This window comes from Pleurodeles waltl, chromosome 8 (genome assembly GCF_031143425.1).
Source record: "Pleurodeles waltl isolate 20211129_DDA chromosome 8, aPleWal1.hap1.20221129, whole genome shotgun sequence".
NCBI classification, from domain to species: Eukaryota; Metazoa; Chordata; class Amphibia; order Caudata; family Salamandridae; genus Pleurodeles; species Pleurodeles waltl.
The window spans coordinates 729,583,153-729,597,719 of NC_090447.1; the positions used below are offsets into that span (position 1 = coordinate 729,583,153).

Below are 14,567 nucleotides of genomic sequence, written 5' to 3' on the forward strand. Positions count from 1 at the left end.
TGGCAACTACTGATACACTTTTTTCAATGGGTAAATATCTGGTATGCGTAAAGACATGAGAGCATCACTGACAAGTATCTGAATTCATGATTGAACTAATGCACAATCATTATTCCTACACCATGAATATTTCTATGCATACGTGATACCACTTGCCACAGAGCAGTCTTATTGGCTTGCTACAAGTGTGATACTAACAAGGTAAAAGTTTATACAATGTAGTAATGATGGTGCGACTAAACAACAAAGCAATTTTTGTTCGCATCCAGTGGGGTTCCATTACTACCATTCTTCAACAAATTAGTGCATAGAGTTTGCATCCGAATTCCTGAAACATTTACGCCCAAAAGGCCGAATAAAAGCTCATTAAAGAAGAGAATGGTTTTCTATTGCTCCAAAATATCTACGCCCCAGTGGCAGCAAAATGGTGATTTATCATTCCTGTCTTCTATTGCAGTGCACCAGGGCCCGGTGTTTGTTCCACAATGGCTCTATCAGTGCATCACAGGACCAGTTTGGCTGGTGCTCAGTGGCTGTAGAAGGCGGGACAATGGCCGGGACTGTTCTTCTCTGCTAGAGGGAGCTATGGGGAATTACTGTGACTGAAGCTTTAAGCAAGCTCAAGAGATGCAGAAGGCCTGAGAACCATCCATTCCCATTAGTGTCTAACTGGACTGCACATAAAAGCATTGCTGTTAGGTCACTTTATTAAATTAGAATTTCGTTTCCTTGCTCTATTTTGCATTATCTACAAAAAATGAAAATCCGTTTAACAACTTTTCTCTTTCTCACCCTGTGAGAAAAGGCCCACTATATAAGTTTTATATTGCAAGAAACTAAGGGCCAGATGTAGCAAGGCATTAGCGCCTCGCAAACGGCGAAAAACGCCGTTTGCGAGGCACTAATGCCTGTGCGCGATGCAGAAACACATTTTGCGAGTCGGAACCGACTCGCAAAATGTGTTTCCGACTTGCAAATAGGAAGGGGTGTTCCCTTCCTATTTGCAACTCGCACCGCGATGTAAGTTGATTTGTGACCGCAAAAGCGGTCACAAATCAACTCGCAGTTACCATCCACTTGAAGTGGATGGTAACTCATTCGCAAACGGGAAGGGGTCCCCATGGGACCCCTTCCCCTTTGTGAATGATCACAAAAATAATTTTTCAGAGCAGACAGTGGTCCAATGGACCACTACCTGCCCTGAAAAATACCGAAACAAAAGGTTTCGGTTTATTTTTCAAAGTGCAGCTCGTTTTCCTTTAAGGAAAACGGGTTGCACTTTGAAAAAAAAAACCTGCTTTATTGAAAAGCAGTCGCAAACATGGAGGTCTGCTGAGGACAGCAGGCCTCCATGTTTGCGAGTGCCCATAGTCGGTATGGGGCCGCAATTTGCGACCCACCTCATTAATATTAATGAGGTGGGTCATTGCGACCCCATACCGACTCGCAGAAGGTGTCTGAGACACCTTTCTGCATGTGGTTTTGCGAGTTGCAATTTGCGAGTCTCTATGACTCGCAAATTGCAACTCGCAAAACCATACTTACCTACATCTGGCCCTAAGATTCCAGTATACATACGTGTTTGAACAGTTTATGTTTATGCTCGTGGGCACTTGGGAATGGCTCAGGGAATGCCACACATGCTGCAATTCAAGAATTATCACTTGACTTGAAATACCAACAAACGTATCTGTTTGGTACATTTCAGATGACATTCCAGGATCCATTGTAAATCGGCTGGGTAACAAGGTTCAGTAGTAACGCCTGCACTATTACCAATACTGGGTGGTATTACTGCACCAGTACTCGGTTAGTCCCAGCTCTGACACCTAGAATGGAGAATGACACGGGAAAATAAATATTACCACAATGTTTCCCACAAGTTTTTCCAAAATTCTGTACCTTTTACTGGGCATAGTTATACATGGCTTTTGCATATGGTTATGTGGCTGCCAGGGCCAGCTTTAGTGCAGGAGCAACAACCATTTTTGGCACGATCATGACCTCTTCCTCTGATTCCCTCATTACCACCTTGGCAAAAGTGCCACTCGTCGCTCTGTAGACCCTCCCTCCCATACATTTAATTTATTTTAAAGCACTGGTTAAGGCCAGTTTTACTAATCCACTCAGCTATCCACATAAAATGCAGATCTGTTCTTTGCAGCAAGCATATTAACACTCTGCACTACTTTATGGCGAGTCAAAACTGCCATTAGACAAAACTCCAATCTCTTTCTCTAGCAGGAACATTAATCACAAGAGTTATCTTCACATTTTTATAGTTGCTAGAAAGATGGACCCACAAGGAACCCTGCAGCAGGTGCTTTTAAATCATAAGCTATCATAAGTTATAGCTCAACACAGCGCCCCACCTGAAGACAGTACACCCCCTCTACTTCCAGGACAGCATCCACTGCGGCTGCCCCAGTCACACTGCCCTAAAGCAGGACCTGGTGCCCACAAATACCCATGGCAATTATAATACTGTTTCATCGAAAAACTGTTGTTTTCAGTCAAAAAGAGGAATAACAGAGCACTCTCAATGGGGCTCTCAGAGGCTCATTACAACTCGCCTGGTAAATATGGTGTGGTAGTATTGCACCCTGTATTTCCATTACTGCACCATTACGGGGCCAATAGAAGTTTTGGGCCCAGGATGGGGAGTAACATACAGAAAGGTGTAATACCATCCAGAGGAAAAGCTTGACCAGCACATTCTAGACAACATTGGATCTGTAGTCAGATCATAAATAGTTAGATTCCATCCCCCATATTTCTCTCCTAACCTCAAGGGTTTGTTTAAATGCCTTGCGCTATATGTAATTAAAGATATATTATTTTAAATGCCTACCTGCAATGATATGTATTTGAATATATACATTTTGTTCTCTCTGTTATTGTCTAATAAACAGAAAGTTCCCAAAAATATAACTCTACTAATCCCTACTTTGGACAGCCAGTGACATATTTCGGTAGATTTTTGCACAGCTTCACTCCAATCATCCATACATCATGAAGGCGTATACGTATGTATACATACACTTACAAATTGCCAGAAGAAACAGATGATATAATTTTTTGAGTGTCCACATTTCCTTCCTATTTTGAATTTGAGCATCCTATTAGTCACCAAGAATACCTTTGACTGCCCGATTGTCCTTAGTTTCTTAGCACTTCGTGAATCACAGGTCTTGTATTTAGTTTATTTGCGGCATAATGAATATATGATTGCTAATTCTCGCTCTTAGAAAACTGTAAAAAGCAAGTGAAACGGTGAGTTGTCACAAGGGCCTTTCTCAATCCTGCTGAAAGTTCCCCTGTATGAACAAGCTCTTTTTCAGAGATGTCATCATTGGGTTGCTGCTTGTACCCAAGGTGGCTTTGCACCATGCAGAATGTGGTTTTGCTAGAAACTGGTGGCACTCGCACTCATTACTCTTAAGCTCATTCACCACTATAGCTGTAAATGTTATTGCTAGAACAAATCTCATTATTATAGAAGAAAGAGTTCGTTTTTGTTCCAAAAGCATCTGATCTAAGCTTTGAAATTAGCATTGTTCTCCCAAATCACACATATGTTTGATACTGGCCTTAACTGTCTTTTTATTTCCAGGAGATGTTGTTGTCATTGGTGACTTTTACCACTTGTGAATTTCCTGGAGGTCTTTATAGGTGAAGAATGTGAAAAGTGCTGCAACTGGCCTATCAAACACAATTCAGCTAGGGAGTAGACAAAAACTTCAGGTCATAACTACAGTCTTATATTTCATCAAGTCATTGCTCTCTTATTAATTGTGCACCCTGACATATGAACAAAGGCTGATTTGTTTCAGTCTCTCTCACTACCCAGTAACAGCAGAAAGCACAGTATGCTCAGCTGAATCTAAAGCCAGTAAACACCACCTTTAACCAATGTCTTCTAAACTGTATCGCAGGACTCATAGGCTCCTGTTTCTTGTTGATTGATTCTGACCCTTCGAATAAAGCCCTTAACAGTGTCATACTGACTTAAATTGCTCTCCTTCACCAGTCCAATTTGCGTTTGAAAACAGGTGATATATTTACTTAAGTTTTGTGCTGACACTTGCATAATGCAACACAATGAAAAATGTAATTTCTGTCTACAATACATTATAAAGGCCAACTTGCAATTCACATAAAACTGCTGGATTAAAAAAATGCTCATAATCAGATAACCTATTCCTTCACCAAATTACTTTGATAACTAGTTTTTCTGCTAACTAGACATCAATTTATGGAAGTAAGAGACACTTATTAGCATATCAGATTATTCATGCTACAAACAACAGCTAAAGGACTTTCAAAGCTTGAAATCCCTATAAAATTCAGCAATTCCTCATAATTTTCTGGGAGTGTAAGAATAATATTTTACTGATTGGCTTAATTGCCTAGACTTAGATTGTTTTCTTTTCTGTTTAAGGCCATTTAGCCAAGAGCCTTGGCTTCAAGTTAGATGTTCACTTATGTCTCGTGATCAGGACATTTCTCCTGCCGATTAAAATGTTGCAGTTTCGCTATTGCAAAGAGAGCCGTTGCTTTCAGAGCTCTTACATTTCATCGTTGGTTCTCCATACAGTATGTTTGCACATAGCCAACAGTTGCGTTCTTGTGTGTTCTCTATTGTCTTTGGGACAAGTAGTGCTACTTTGGTGGCTCCAACACAAAAAGGAAAACATTGGTGTCATTTAACTTTTATCATCTTCTTGTGGCCATACATTTAGTGACAATCGAGAAAAAATAGTTTCTGTTTCCTTCATCTTCATAAGTTGTCTAAAGTGAGTGGAACTCACATTCTTCCCTTTCCAAGATGGCCATTTTGTTGCAGGCCAGAGTTCTCGTAAACGAAAAGTGCATAATGTGTTCTAGTCTTTGGTGGATAACATTTCCTGTAGACATGTAGCTCTACATTTGGTTTGATAATCAACATGGGTGTCTCCTTTTGCTTTTCAAACTCATTACCTACTATGTGCAACTATTTTTATTACTTAGATTTAATGCAAAGCTATTCAAGAACTTGCTCGAAACAGTTCAGGCATTTAAGCTGTTTTTTTTCTAGAAGTTCACAGTCATTTGCTAAATAGTTGCTTTTCCAAATTTCTTTATTTACATTTTGAAGGAGCAGCTCCTTATCTATCGGCATTCTGTATAAGCAGACTAACAGTTACCTCAATTAGACTAGTGCCTGTTGGTTCAAGGTCCATTAATGGTTGTAAGGCTGCTCTAGCGCTGGTTAAGGACCTCTATGTGGTATTTTGTTCACATTCAGCCCTATTAGTACCTCTAAAGGTATGTACGTGTTTCTAGAACTGTAATTGTTCACATTCCTACTTATTCGTATCTCGACAAAATGGTTTTCCTCTACTGTTTTGCAGAACACCTTCTTTGCCGAAGATTCCTCTTTCATTTAGTATGGAAACAAACGCTGGCCCCTCAAATGCACCTCTGAGTGGTTCATCTCACAGTGTTCAGGGCTGAGGAGGGACTTCTTGTCAGGCTGCTCGAGGCAACCTGCTGGGCTGCTCAAGGATTTCGAGTCTCCCCATAGAGCAACTCTTAAATTAAACTATTTCTAATTAGAAACCTTTCACACACATCAAAAAACCTTTGTACTCCAATTCTGCTGCATAACAATTGATTAAACAAGTGGCTTCTTAAGGAACTTTGGGAGAATTGTAAGTGGGTTTTCTTTTTACAGACAGGCCAATGTTTCTTTCACCTAGATTCGCCAGTTAATGGAAAAAAGTGTATTTTATAGACATAGCATAGTTCACTCCTAGTATTTGAATTTTCTTTAAATAATCTTTATTGTCAGCAATTTTTACCATTGCCCAAAATGTATTTACTTTTTGGAGTTTTACACATAAGAGTGCTAGGCCACTCGATGAGGTGTACATGAGAAGAAACAAATTTCAGCGGTTATTTGCATTTAACCATAAGAAAGTCTTGATTCCTCTGCCAGATATTTCCGCAGTAAACCATTTCAGAGCCTTGTTTTCAGTAGAACAAGACAGTAGACTAATGTCTTTGAACATTTTCTGAATCGCAGGTGGTTAGGTTCTTTTCCATTATAGTGTTCAAGATGTTCTAATATCTGGGATGATAGAAACCCAAAGACCGGCATCCATTTGTCTGTCAGCTGTAGGCCCATTGGTGGATTCGGTGCACATTGGGTGACTTGGTTCTGGGAATTAGTATAACATGGAGTGAGATTTTGCAAATAACACAGTCATCTGTTTCAAGAGGTCTCGTAGATGGTGCCATGACATGATACAATAATACATCTCTCTGTGCGGCACGTCCCAATGCTGGATTATTCGAATTGCTTAGCTTGCAAAACATTTTGTCAAGGAGCTGCAGCATGACTTGCGCCAAGCCCCGCTCCCAGAAGAAAATGATAACAAGTCATAAGCTTGATGTAAGAAGTAAACATATCACATAAACTGCAACTTACCAGTGCATTTCCTCCCATAAACTCTTTGGGATTCTTTTGATAATCATATCACCCACCAAAAACAGATTTGAATGCAAGGCCGACACATATTTAAAAAACACAGTGTATATACAGCTTCTTATCAACTTTGCGTTGTAGCCAAACTAAACAATGTCGTTTCAGAGATGGCCCTCTATCTGTATGACCCCACAGCTGCTAGGGCATCCGGCCCCATGACTGGAGCAGCAATGGGGGCTAGACTTTGTAAATCAGAAGCAACTGCAGGTCTTGGGTCTAAGTTGCCTTGAAGACTGTTGAAGAACCCGATATGACAGCAGCAGTATAACAATTTAGATTGTACCTCATAAAAGCAAGAAAATATGTTCAACTTCATTTCATGCAGATGTTTAATCTTTACTAGAAAACGCTGTTTACTCGACTGCTCAAAGTTCAGCCCATAAACTACACATTTATGTCAGGCCACAAAAGAACTAACAGTTTGGAGTCCTTGTGAGTTATTGAGTGTTGCTAAGCTTGGGTAACAAAGAGCAATCTTTTTTATGCTTCCTTTAAAATAAAAGATCCACCAATCTGAGCACATTGCCAAAGCATCAGAAACACTGATTGTGTCATGTCTTGATTCTTCTTACATGTTCGAATCCGTTGCTATCCTGAGGACCTTTGGATATAGGGGCAGAAAGGCTTTATAACTGGATCTTTAGCAACTGCAGCTTGTTGAAATGTATACAAGGAATTTGCACAAGCACATCTTCAGAGCTACTGGCAAAGTACAAGTGCTCTGTATACGTGGGTTGTCAGTCATGGCTGGAGGAAATCCCTGTTGTGATGCGTTATAAAGAGTTGCGGAGAACAGGAACGAATTTGAAGGTGGCTGATCCTTTCCTGTGCGGGCCTCCGAGCTGTTGTACTCATTTCCAAAATCTTAGGGCAAATAGCACCACAACCAAAAATGATGGAAGGTATTGAAAACTTTAATATATGTGTCATATGTCATGATTAAGGCTCACAGTTTTCTCTTTTTATGTATGTGTATACATAAATACAATCATCTTTTTTGTGTGTGTGTCTGTGAGCGTGTATGTGTGTTAAGGAGAGAGAAATGCCAAAACAAAAACCATAGCTCATTGCATGATATGGATAGAAGCAGGACTTCATTTATAGATAAAAATGTGCCGGTGCCCATAGCACTCCTCTTAAACACGCGGATGCTGCAATTACATGTGCAAAAACGAAATACTGAGGCAGCGTAATGCTGAAGCCATCTCGGGCCTCTTCATTTTATTTACAGCCACTCCCTGCCCTTCAGCTCAATCCTGCAGCTTTCTGCTTTCTTCCCTTTGTGACATTTTTTAGTTTTTCTCTTCCTCGTCTTTTCCATGTGTGCCTTTTGCTTGCAGTAAATGCTTTAGGCAGAAAAATAAGTGCCGGCCCTCAAAAATAAGTGGCGGTGCTATGCACCGGAAACAACAAGCACAAATTAAGCACTGAATAGGAGGAGGCTTGCCAACACAACCACCTCAAGCACAGTTATCTCTCACTCTCCTTTGCTACATGTTGACCAATCCACATTCACATGCTCACTCTTCATTCATAAACTGGCATGTATAAACCTATCTCTCACTTCTGTTGCTTCAGTAATGGTAAAGTGGCAGCCCAACTGTGGTCCTAACGCATAACATTGGAACTCTACTGACAAAACCTAATTATCATATCAGGGTGACCACCTCCCTCACTCCTGGCCTTTAGATATATACTGCTTCCTGTGCTGGACGTTTATGTGATAGCATACTGCATTCTGGGTGCTGTAGTCTTGGTTTGATTTCCATTGCACTAATTAGACTAATACAACTGAAATCAATGATTTGCAGGTGAAAAGTTCCAGACTGGAAACAGTGTCTTTAATGACCTGGAGTGAGGTGGCCTATAACAAATTCACATATGCACTTAAGAACATTGCGGGGGTATGAACAGCTACATACATGCAACTGTCCTACAATGGAACATCAACTGATCTATTTTGTGCTACAGGGAGAATTCTCCATGTTAAAGTACAGAGCAGCAATCCATGCATTGTTGAATGCCTCGCATCTCACTGCATAACAGATCTGCGCAATAAAATTAGGCTATAAAACTGAGCTTTTGTGCAGAATTATCTCATCATATTGGTTGGCATCTGGTGGCGATCAATCTGTCCTACATTCACTCACCCAGCTTAGAAATGGCGGTTTTATAGCTAGCTAAGCTGTCATTATACCGATCTCGTACTGTGCACCATCAATAAGATACAGTATAAATATCTTTAATAAAACTGGAAAGCATTTTTTATTACTCAGGGCCCAGTATCGTGTTCTGTTACTGTATTGTGAGGGAATGTCCTGGCAGATGAAGGAGAATCCTGCTGCAGTTTATTTTGCATGTTTGATTTTATATTCTTGTAATTGTCGCGGCTTCTTTTTATTATGATCTAAGCTGGAAACAAATTGAGTAAATATAGTTAAAAATATATTTTCTTAAGCCTAATCCTGCGATAATAAATGGCAGTATATTATATCTATTCTCCTTGAAAAGGACGAGGGGCCTTTGTAGCATTCAACCTCTCTTTACAAAACTGAAATCAAGTGGGAGAAAAGAAGCGATATGGGCTACGTTTCTGTATCTCTATTAGGTATTCGCTTCGAGCTAAATGCAGCTCTGGGTATTTTCAATGTCTCTTAATTATTTGTAGGCAACCCAGTACTTAATATGTAAACAAAATAAGCGCAATGTCTCACAGATCTTCTTTGGAGCACGCTTTTTACACTGCCAAATGCCTGGGCTCGCAATTAAAAAGCTGCCTAACCTTGATTCCACCTCATGCCTGTCTCCTCCACCGCCCAGCACTTTCTGTTTCTTTATCTCACTCTTGCAGGTTAAGTCCCTCCTGTCGCCATCTGTCACCATGTACTATTTCTTCTCTTCTTCTTTTCTCCCTCTTAGGCCTTTATCTATCTTTTTCTGCATCAAATGAATAAGCCTTGGTCCCCAAAAGTGAGTGACAGAGCCCACCACGAACAAGCCACCTGCTACAATTAAGGGTGAGGCAATCAGATTAAGATCAGGGCAGGCCAGGTGTGGCCATACACTTATTCGGCTGTTAGTCATGCGGAGGTACATGGTACAATGAGTAAAATGAACTATTTCTCACCCGACTCAGTTGAAAGTGCAACTTAGAGTATGTGGGGAAGCGGCCTTAACCATGACTCCGTAACAACGAAGTTGTGGACAACGAAAGCGTAACAACGCTTTCTTTAACCACAACTTTGTTGTTTGGTGCCTTAAGCACACATGTGCTGAACCACGCACATGCGTGGTTAAGGTACAGAAGAAGGGAGTCGGCTGAGGAGGATGACGTGATTAGTCAGGTAAGTGGGGCTGTTTTAAGTGCTGGGGGTCGGGGTATTTTTAGTTTTGGGGGGCTGGGTGGTTTAGGGGAGGGGGTTGGGTTATTTTTATTTTTAGGGGTAGTTTAGGTTTAGGGGCGGGGGAAGGGGGTTGGGTATTTTTAGTTTTAGGGGTGGGGGTCGAGGTATTTTTTAGTTTTAGAGGTGGGAGGTCGGGGTGGTTTAGGTTTAGGGGTGGGAGGTAGGGGTATTTTTAGTTTTAGGGGCGGGGTGGGGGGTCGAGGTATTTTTAGTTTTAGGGCGGGGTGGGGGGTCAGGTATTTTTTGAATTTGGGGGTGGGGGTTGGGGTGGTTTAGGTTTTAGGGGTGGGGGTAGGGGCATTTTAAGTTTTAGGGCGGGGGTGGGGGGTCAGTTATTTTTTGTATTTGGGGGTGGGGGTTGGGGTGGTTTAGGTTTTAGGGGTGGGGTGGGGGTTGAGTTATTGTTAGTTTTAAGGGCGGTTTAGGCTTAGGGGTGGGGAAAGGGGTAGGGGTATTTTTAGTTTTAGGGGCAGGGTGGGGGGTTGAGGTATTTATAGTTTTAGGGGTGGGCGGTCGGGCGGTTTAGGTTTGGGGAGGCGTATTTTTAGTTTTAGGGGTGGGGGTCGGGGTGTTTAGGTTTAGGGCCAGGGGGTCCGGGCATTTTTAGTTTTAGGGGTGGGGGTGGGGGAGTCAGGCATTTTAGTATTTCGGGTGAGGGGTTGGAGTGGTTTAGGTTTTAGGGGTGGGGTGGGGGGGTTGGGGTGCTTTAGGCTTTAGGGGTGGGGGTTGGAGTTATTTTAAGTTTTCGGGGCGGGGTGGGGGTTCGGGGTAGTTTTCGGGGCGGGGTGTTGGGGTGGTTTTAGGTTTTAGGGGTGGGGATTGGGGTAATTTAGGGGTGGGGGTTGGGGTGGTTTAGGTGTTAGGAACGGGGTGGGGGGATCACGGTGGTTTTAGGGGCAGGGTGGGGGTCGCGATAATTTTAGGGGTGAGGTGGGGGTTGGTGTGGTTTTAGGGGTAGGGGTGGGAGGTTGTGGTAATTTTTAGGGGTGGGATTAGGGGGTCAGGGGGGACGCATGCTGGAACCATGCATGCCGTTCACTAGTGCCTTTACCAACAATGCATTTACACCGAAAAATCGTTGTTAAGGCATTCGTGGTAAAGTCCGACCTCGTTGTACAGGCATGTGTTGTTCCAACATATATTCGAGCAAGTGTGCGTCGATATGGGGCTCTGTGAGTCAGCAGCAGCACATAATCGAAACCCTGACTTGATATGGGCTGATTGAGAAAAACTTTCTCTGGGTTAATGTCAGGGTTGGTTACATGTCATTACTTCAACCACTATTACTTCCCTTTGCGATTACTACTTTACCATCACTTTAAAGTACTATCACTTCAGTCCCTGTCTGTATCACTACAGTGGTCATCACTTTGACTCATCACTTGAACCTTTCATCACTTGATTCCCCTTACATTACATTAACCCTAGTTCTAAATAAAATAAAATTGAATTCAGTTTAACTCAGTAAACAAAATGATGGGCTTATTATTTCACTGATTCTAATGTCAAAACCTAAATTGATTTAAGTTAAATTAAGTTAAATAAAATTGCTGTCCAATATGGTGTCAAAGTTTCGCCTAGTTGACATTATACCACACACAAGCCAACATTAGATACTAGTTATTCACATATGAAGGGGTTTTGTTTACGTTAGCCAATTCTCACAATATCATACGTAGATTCTCTCATTCCAAACAAAATGCCATTTTTTACGTTCATTTGTGTTAACTTTATCTATCTTTATTATATTTAAACGAAAGTAGAATCATGACTGTTTTCATATGATTGTAATTACGGTGTTAACTGTGCCACTTGTTGCATCAAATTTTTACGAAATAATATTTCAGATAAAAGCACAACTCATTGTAACCATGCTATGCATAAGAACACTAAGTGAAACATCCTTTATCATTTAGCGGCCATTTTTAAGGATGGAGTGACTTTAGGGTGTAATAATTTGTGGCATTGTAGTATGAACCAAGCGAAAATACCTATTTAGGTAAATTTACCAAATATATTATAGGCAAGGGACTCACTCAAAGAAATATAAAACAAGATTGAAAGAAAAAAACATGCTTTAATGTAAAGTATGGTTCTAAAATACTGGCTTTTTGAGGTTTAAAAAGGCAGCTGAGGTTTCATTGGAGGAAGTGCTAGAGTAGTGTAAAATTTTATGCATGTCAATTTCCCCAAAATGCCTGAGATAATGAAAGTGGCATCATGCACCCTTTCACTACCAATACAATCAAAGGGTTGATGCATTGTCCTACCCTTACTCACTCAACAGCCTCCTATATGCTGCTGAAGAGCTAGAGGAAAGGAATTGGGTAGAAAGTGCAAATAGTAAACAGGGCTCTTACCGCTGAGTTTAATTTGTGCTCTTTTTGCAGTCTTAAGGGGCTCTGGCATTAGGGGTAGATAAGGCAGTACCAAGGGTACTAAAGTGAAAAGCCAGGGCAGCATCTGCTACCCTGGTTTTCCACTAGTTGACATCCACGGAAAACTGTGCCACCCAAACTACAAAACACAATCTCCGTTTTAAACTCATTTTATTGATTTTATAGGCAACCAAAGCCAAAATACATGTGCTTTAGCAGTGCTTCTTCCACCTGGGAGCTTGCAGTGGCAAATGGTGCATTATATAGTAATCGTACACACATTCCCTTCACACTAGAGCCTTTCACATCAGCCTTTCCAAGGACAGACTTTGGCATTCACAACGCCCAGCCATGTTTTGGTAAACCTTTGTGGGTACGCTCTCTTTATGTATATCTCCCTCTCGCCAAAATACCCCAGTCCATATTCCAGCGCTATCCCCTAAAGCAGTGCACCTGCAACCTTCCACACCAGCTGGCTATATCTCTCGTGGCTTCTGCTAACACTGTGCTGTGCAGAATTCGGTCTTACTACCAAACGTTTGAAAGAGAGAGAGGCATACTGACTGAAATGTCAACAGATTGGAAAAGTGACTGAACCTCTGCTGCTGTGATCCCTACTTGACCCATTTAGGTTATCCTTTACAAATCCTGCCAAAATTATCATCACTTAGAAACAGGCGCTCCACGATATTATTGGCAATATATACAAATACCATGTGTATTTTGTAATTGAAATTTTACTATAATCCTTATTTTTTAACCCCAAAATGATACAGGTATAGTTTCCTACTAGAAAGATGACTAGCGTGGCCAGTACAGCTGCATTAATTGGTTGTTCTTTTATTGCAATCCTTGACGCACCCATAGCTGTAGAAGATGTTCATGCTATGGTCGTTTGATAAATCCCATCAACTTTCAATGATAAAATACTATGCTTAACTCGTTTCTAAACCCTCTTTAGGATCCAGGATGCTTACTAATAGCAATGGCACACTATCAGAGTTGCACTGAAGTTTACAATGCCAGTTTTTGTAGAATTAAAGTCTCAGTGGCACCACCAGGAATCAGACCTGTGACTTGCAGGTCACTCAAAATGCCAGCAGCAGACCAGTATTGCTGGATGTTTTTTCTTCGTAATCTCTTCAACAAACCATCAGTTCTGTTGCTGGTGATACACGCCGGCTAGAAAACTTGCTATGAAATTGGATCCAGTAAGTACCTCTGCACTTTGATAAAGGAAATGTGGCAAAGCGAATGAAGACGTTTCGCAAAAACGCAATTAGAAGGTGTAGTTCCCACCAGATACGCTTATCACTCAAATACATATAATTAATTTGTCAACCAGCTACAGTCACTGATCAAGATGTAGGCTTGTTTCTGTTAATTAAACTGGCAAGGAAATAAGCGGAACACCAAACTGCATACTATTAAAATGCATTAAAATATCACAGTGCCATGTGAGTCAAGAGAATGGTAAAGAACTGTGCTTCAGTGAGTCTGGACGTTTCATCAAATATCTGTGCTCAGTCCCCTATCAGTCTGAGTGACACAGTTTATAAAAGCCCCTGCTGTGCCATTAGCATGTCAATGATGGAGTGAGCCCCTACCATCCCGAAATATGGTTAGAGTGGAATGCTCTTGGCTGCTCCTGGGGAGGATGCCTGCAACATAGCTCATCTGTGACACAGAGAAGTACAGCATGTCTTCGCAACTTGGGATCCTGCCTATCTGTACTTGCCAAAACCTCTGCAGTTCAAGGTCAGTCAGTTCTCTGAGAGGTCTCTGGGGAAGGGTCTTGATGGAAACAGGCTGTTCTCATGTGCGCCTAGTAGGTGTCTTGTTGAGTTGTGTACAGTGGTTTGGTGACCTGTGTTTTCGGGCACCGCACACCTAATGATTTATTTTTCACTGGCATGCCAAGGTCACCTTTCTGATGACTGCATCTAAAATAAGAGAGAGAAAATCGGCGTGTAATAGATCTACGAAAAGGGCGCTATCTCAGGTCTGAGAACAATATTTTTATACTTGTTGAAAAATAATCGTTTGTGAAAAATCCACAGCAAAGATCACGACATACACATGTGTTCAAACGTTTTAATAGCCACAAAAAGAATAAAATGAATTATCTGCATTGGGTGTAGAAAGTAAAGATGCCCCTTATCATTCATACTCCCTGCTTCAGTGAATATTGTGAATGATAGAAAACATTAATAAAAACAACAAAAAGCAATACGCAGACAAGAGTTTTGTATGCTA

The 14,567-nt window shown here is 41.3% G+C and overlaps 1 protein-coding gene and 1 long non-coding RNA gene across 9 annotated transcripts in view; one reads left to right on the top strand and one right to left on the bottom strand.

Moving 5' to 3' along the window:
• The window catches only part of EPHA3 (EPH receptor A3), an 853,173-nt gene that overhangs the window by 392,704 nt on the left and 445,902 nt on the right, over nt 1-14,567 (top strand). The window lies entirely within an intron of this gene.
• Nucleotides 1-14,567, bottom strand: part of LOC138250250 (uncharacterized) — a 75,275-nt gene that overhangs the window by 12,242 nt on the left and 48,466 nt on the right. Inside the window, exon 4 of one of the 3 annotated variants that reach the window (XR_011194914.1) lies at nt 5,837-6,202. The exons of 1 other annotated variant lie outside the window; for it this stretch is intronic. This is a non-coding gene — a long non-coding RNA (uncharacterized lncRNA). Of the gene's footprint in view, nt 1-5,836; nt 6,203-11,574; nt 14,255-14,567 lie in introns of those variants that run through there. One more of the 3 variants, XR_011194916.1, reaches the window with a different exon arrangement.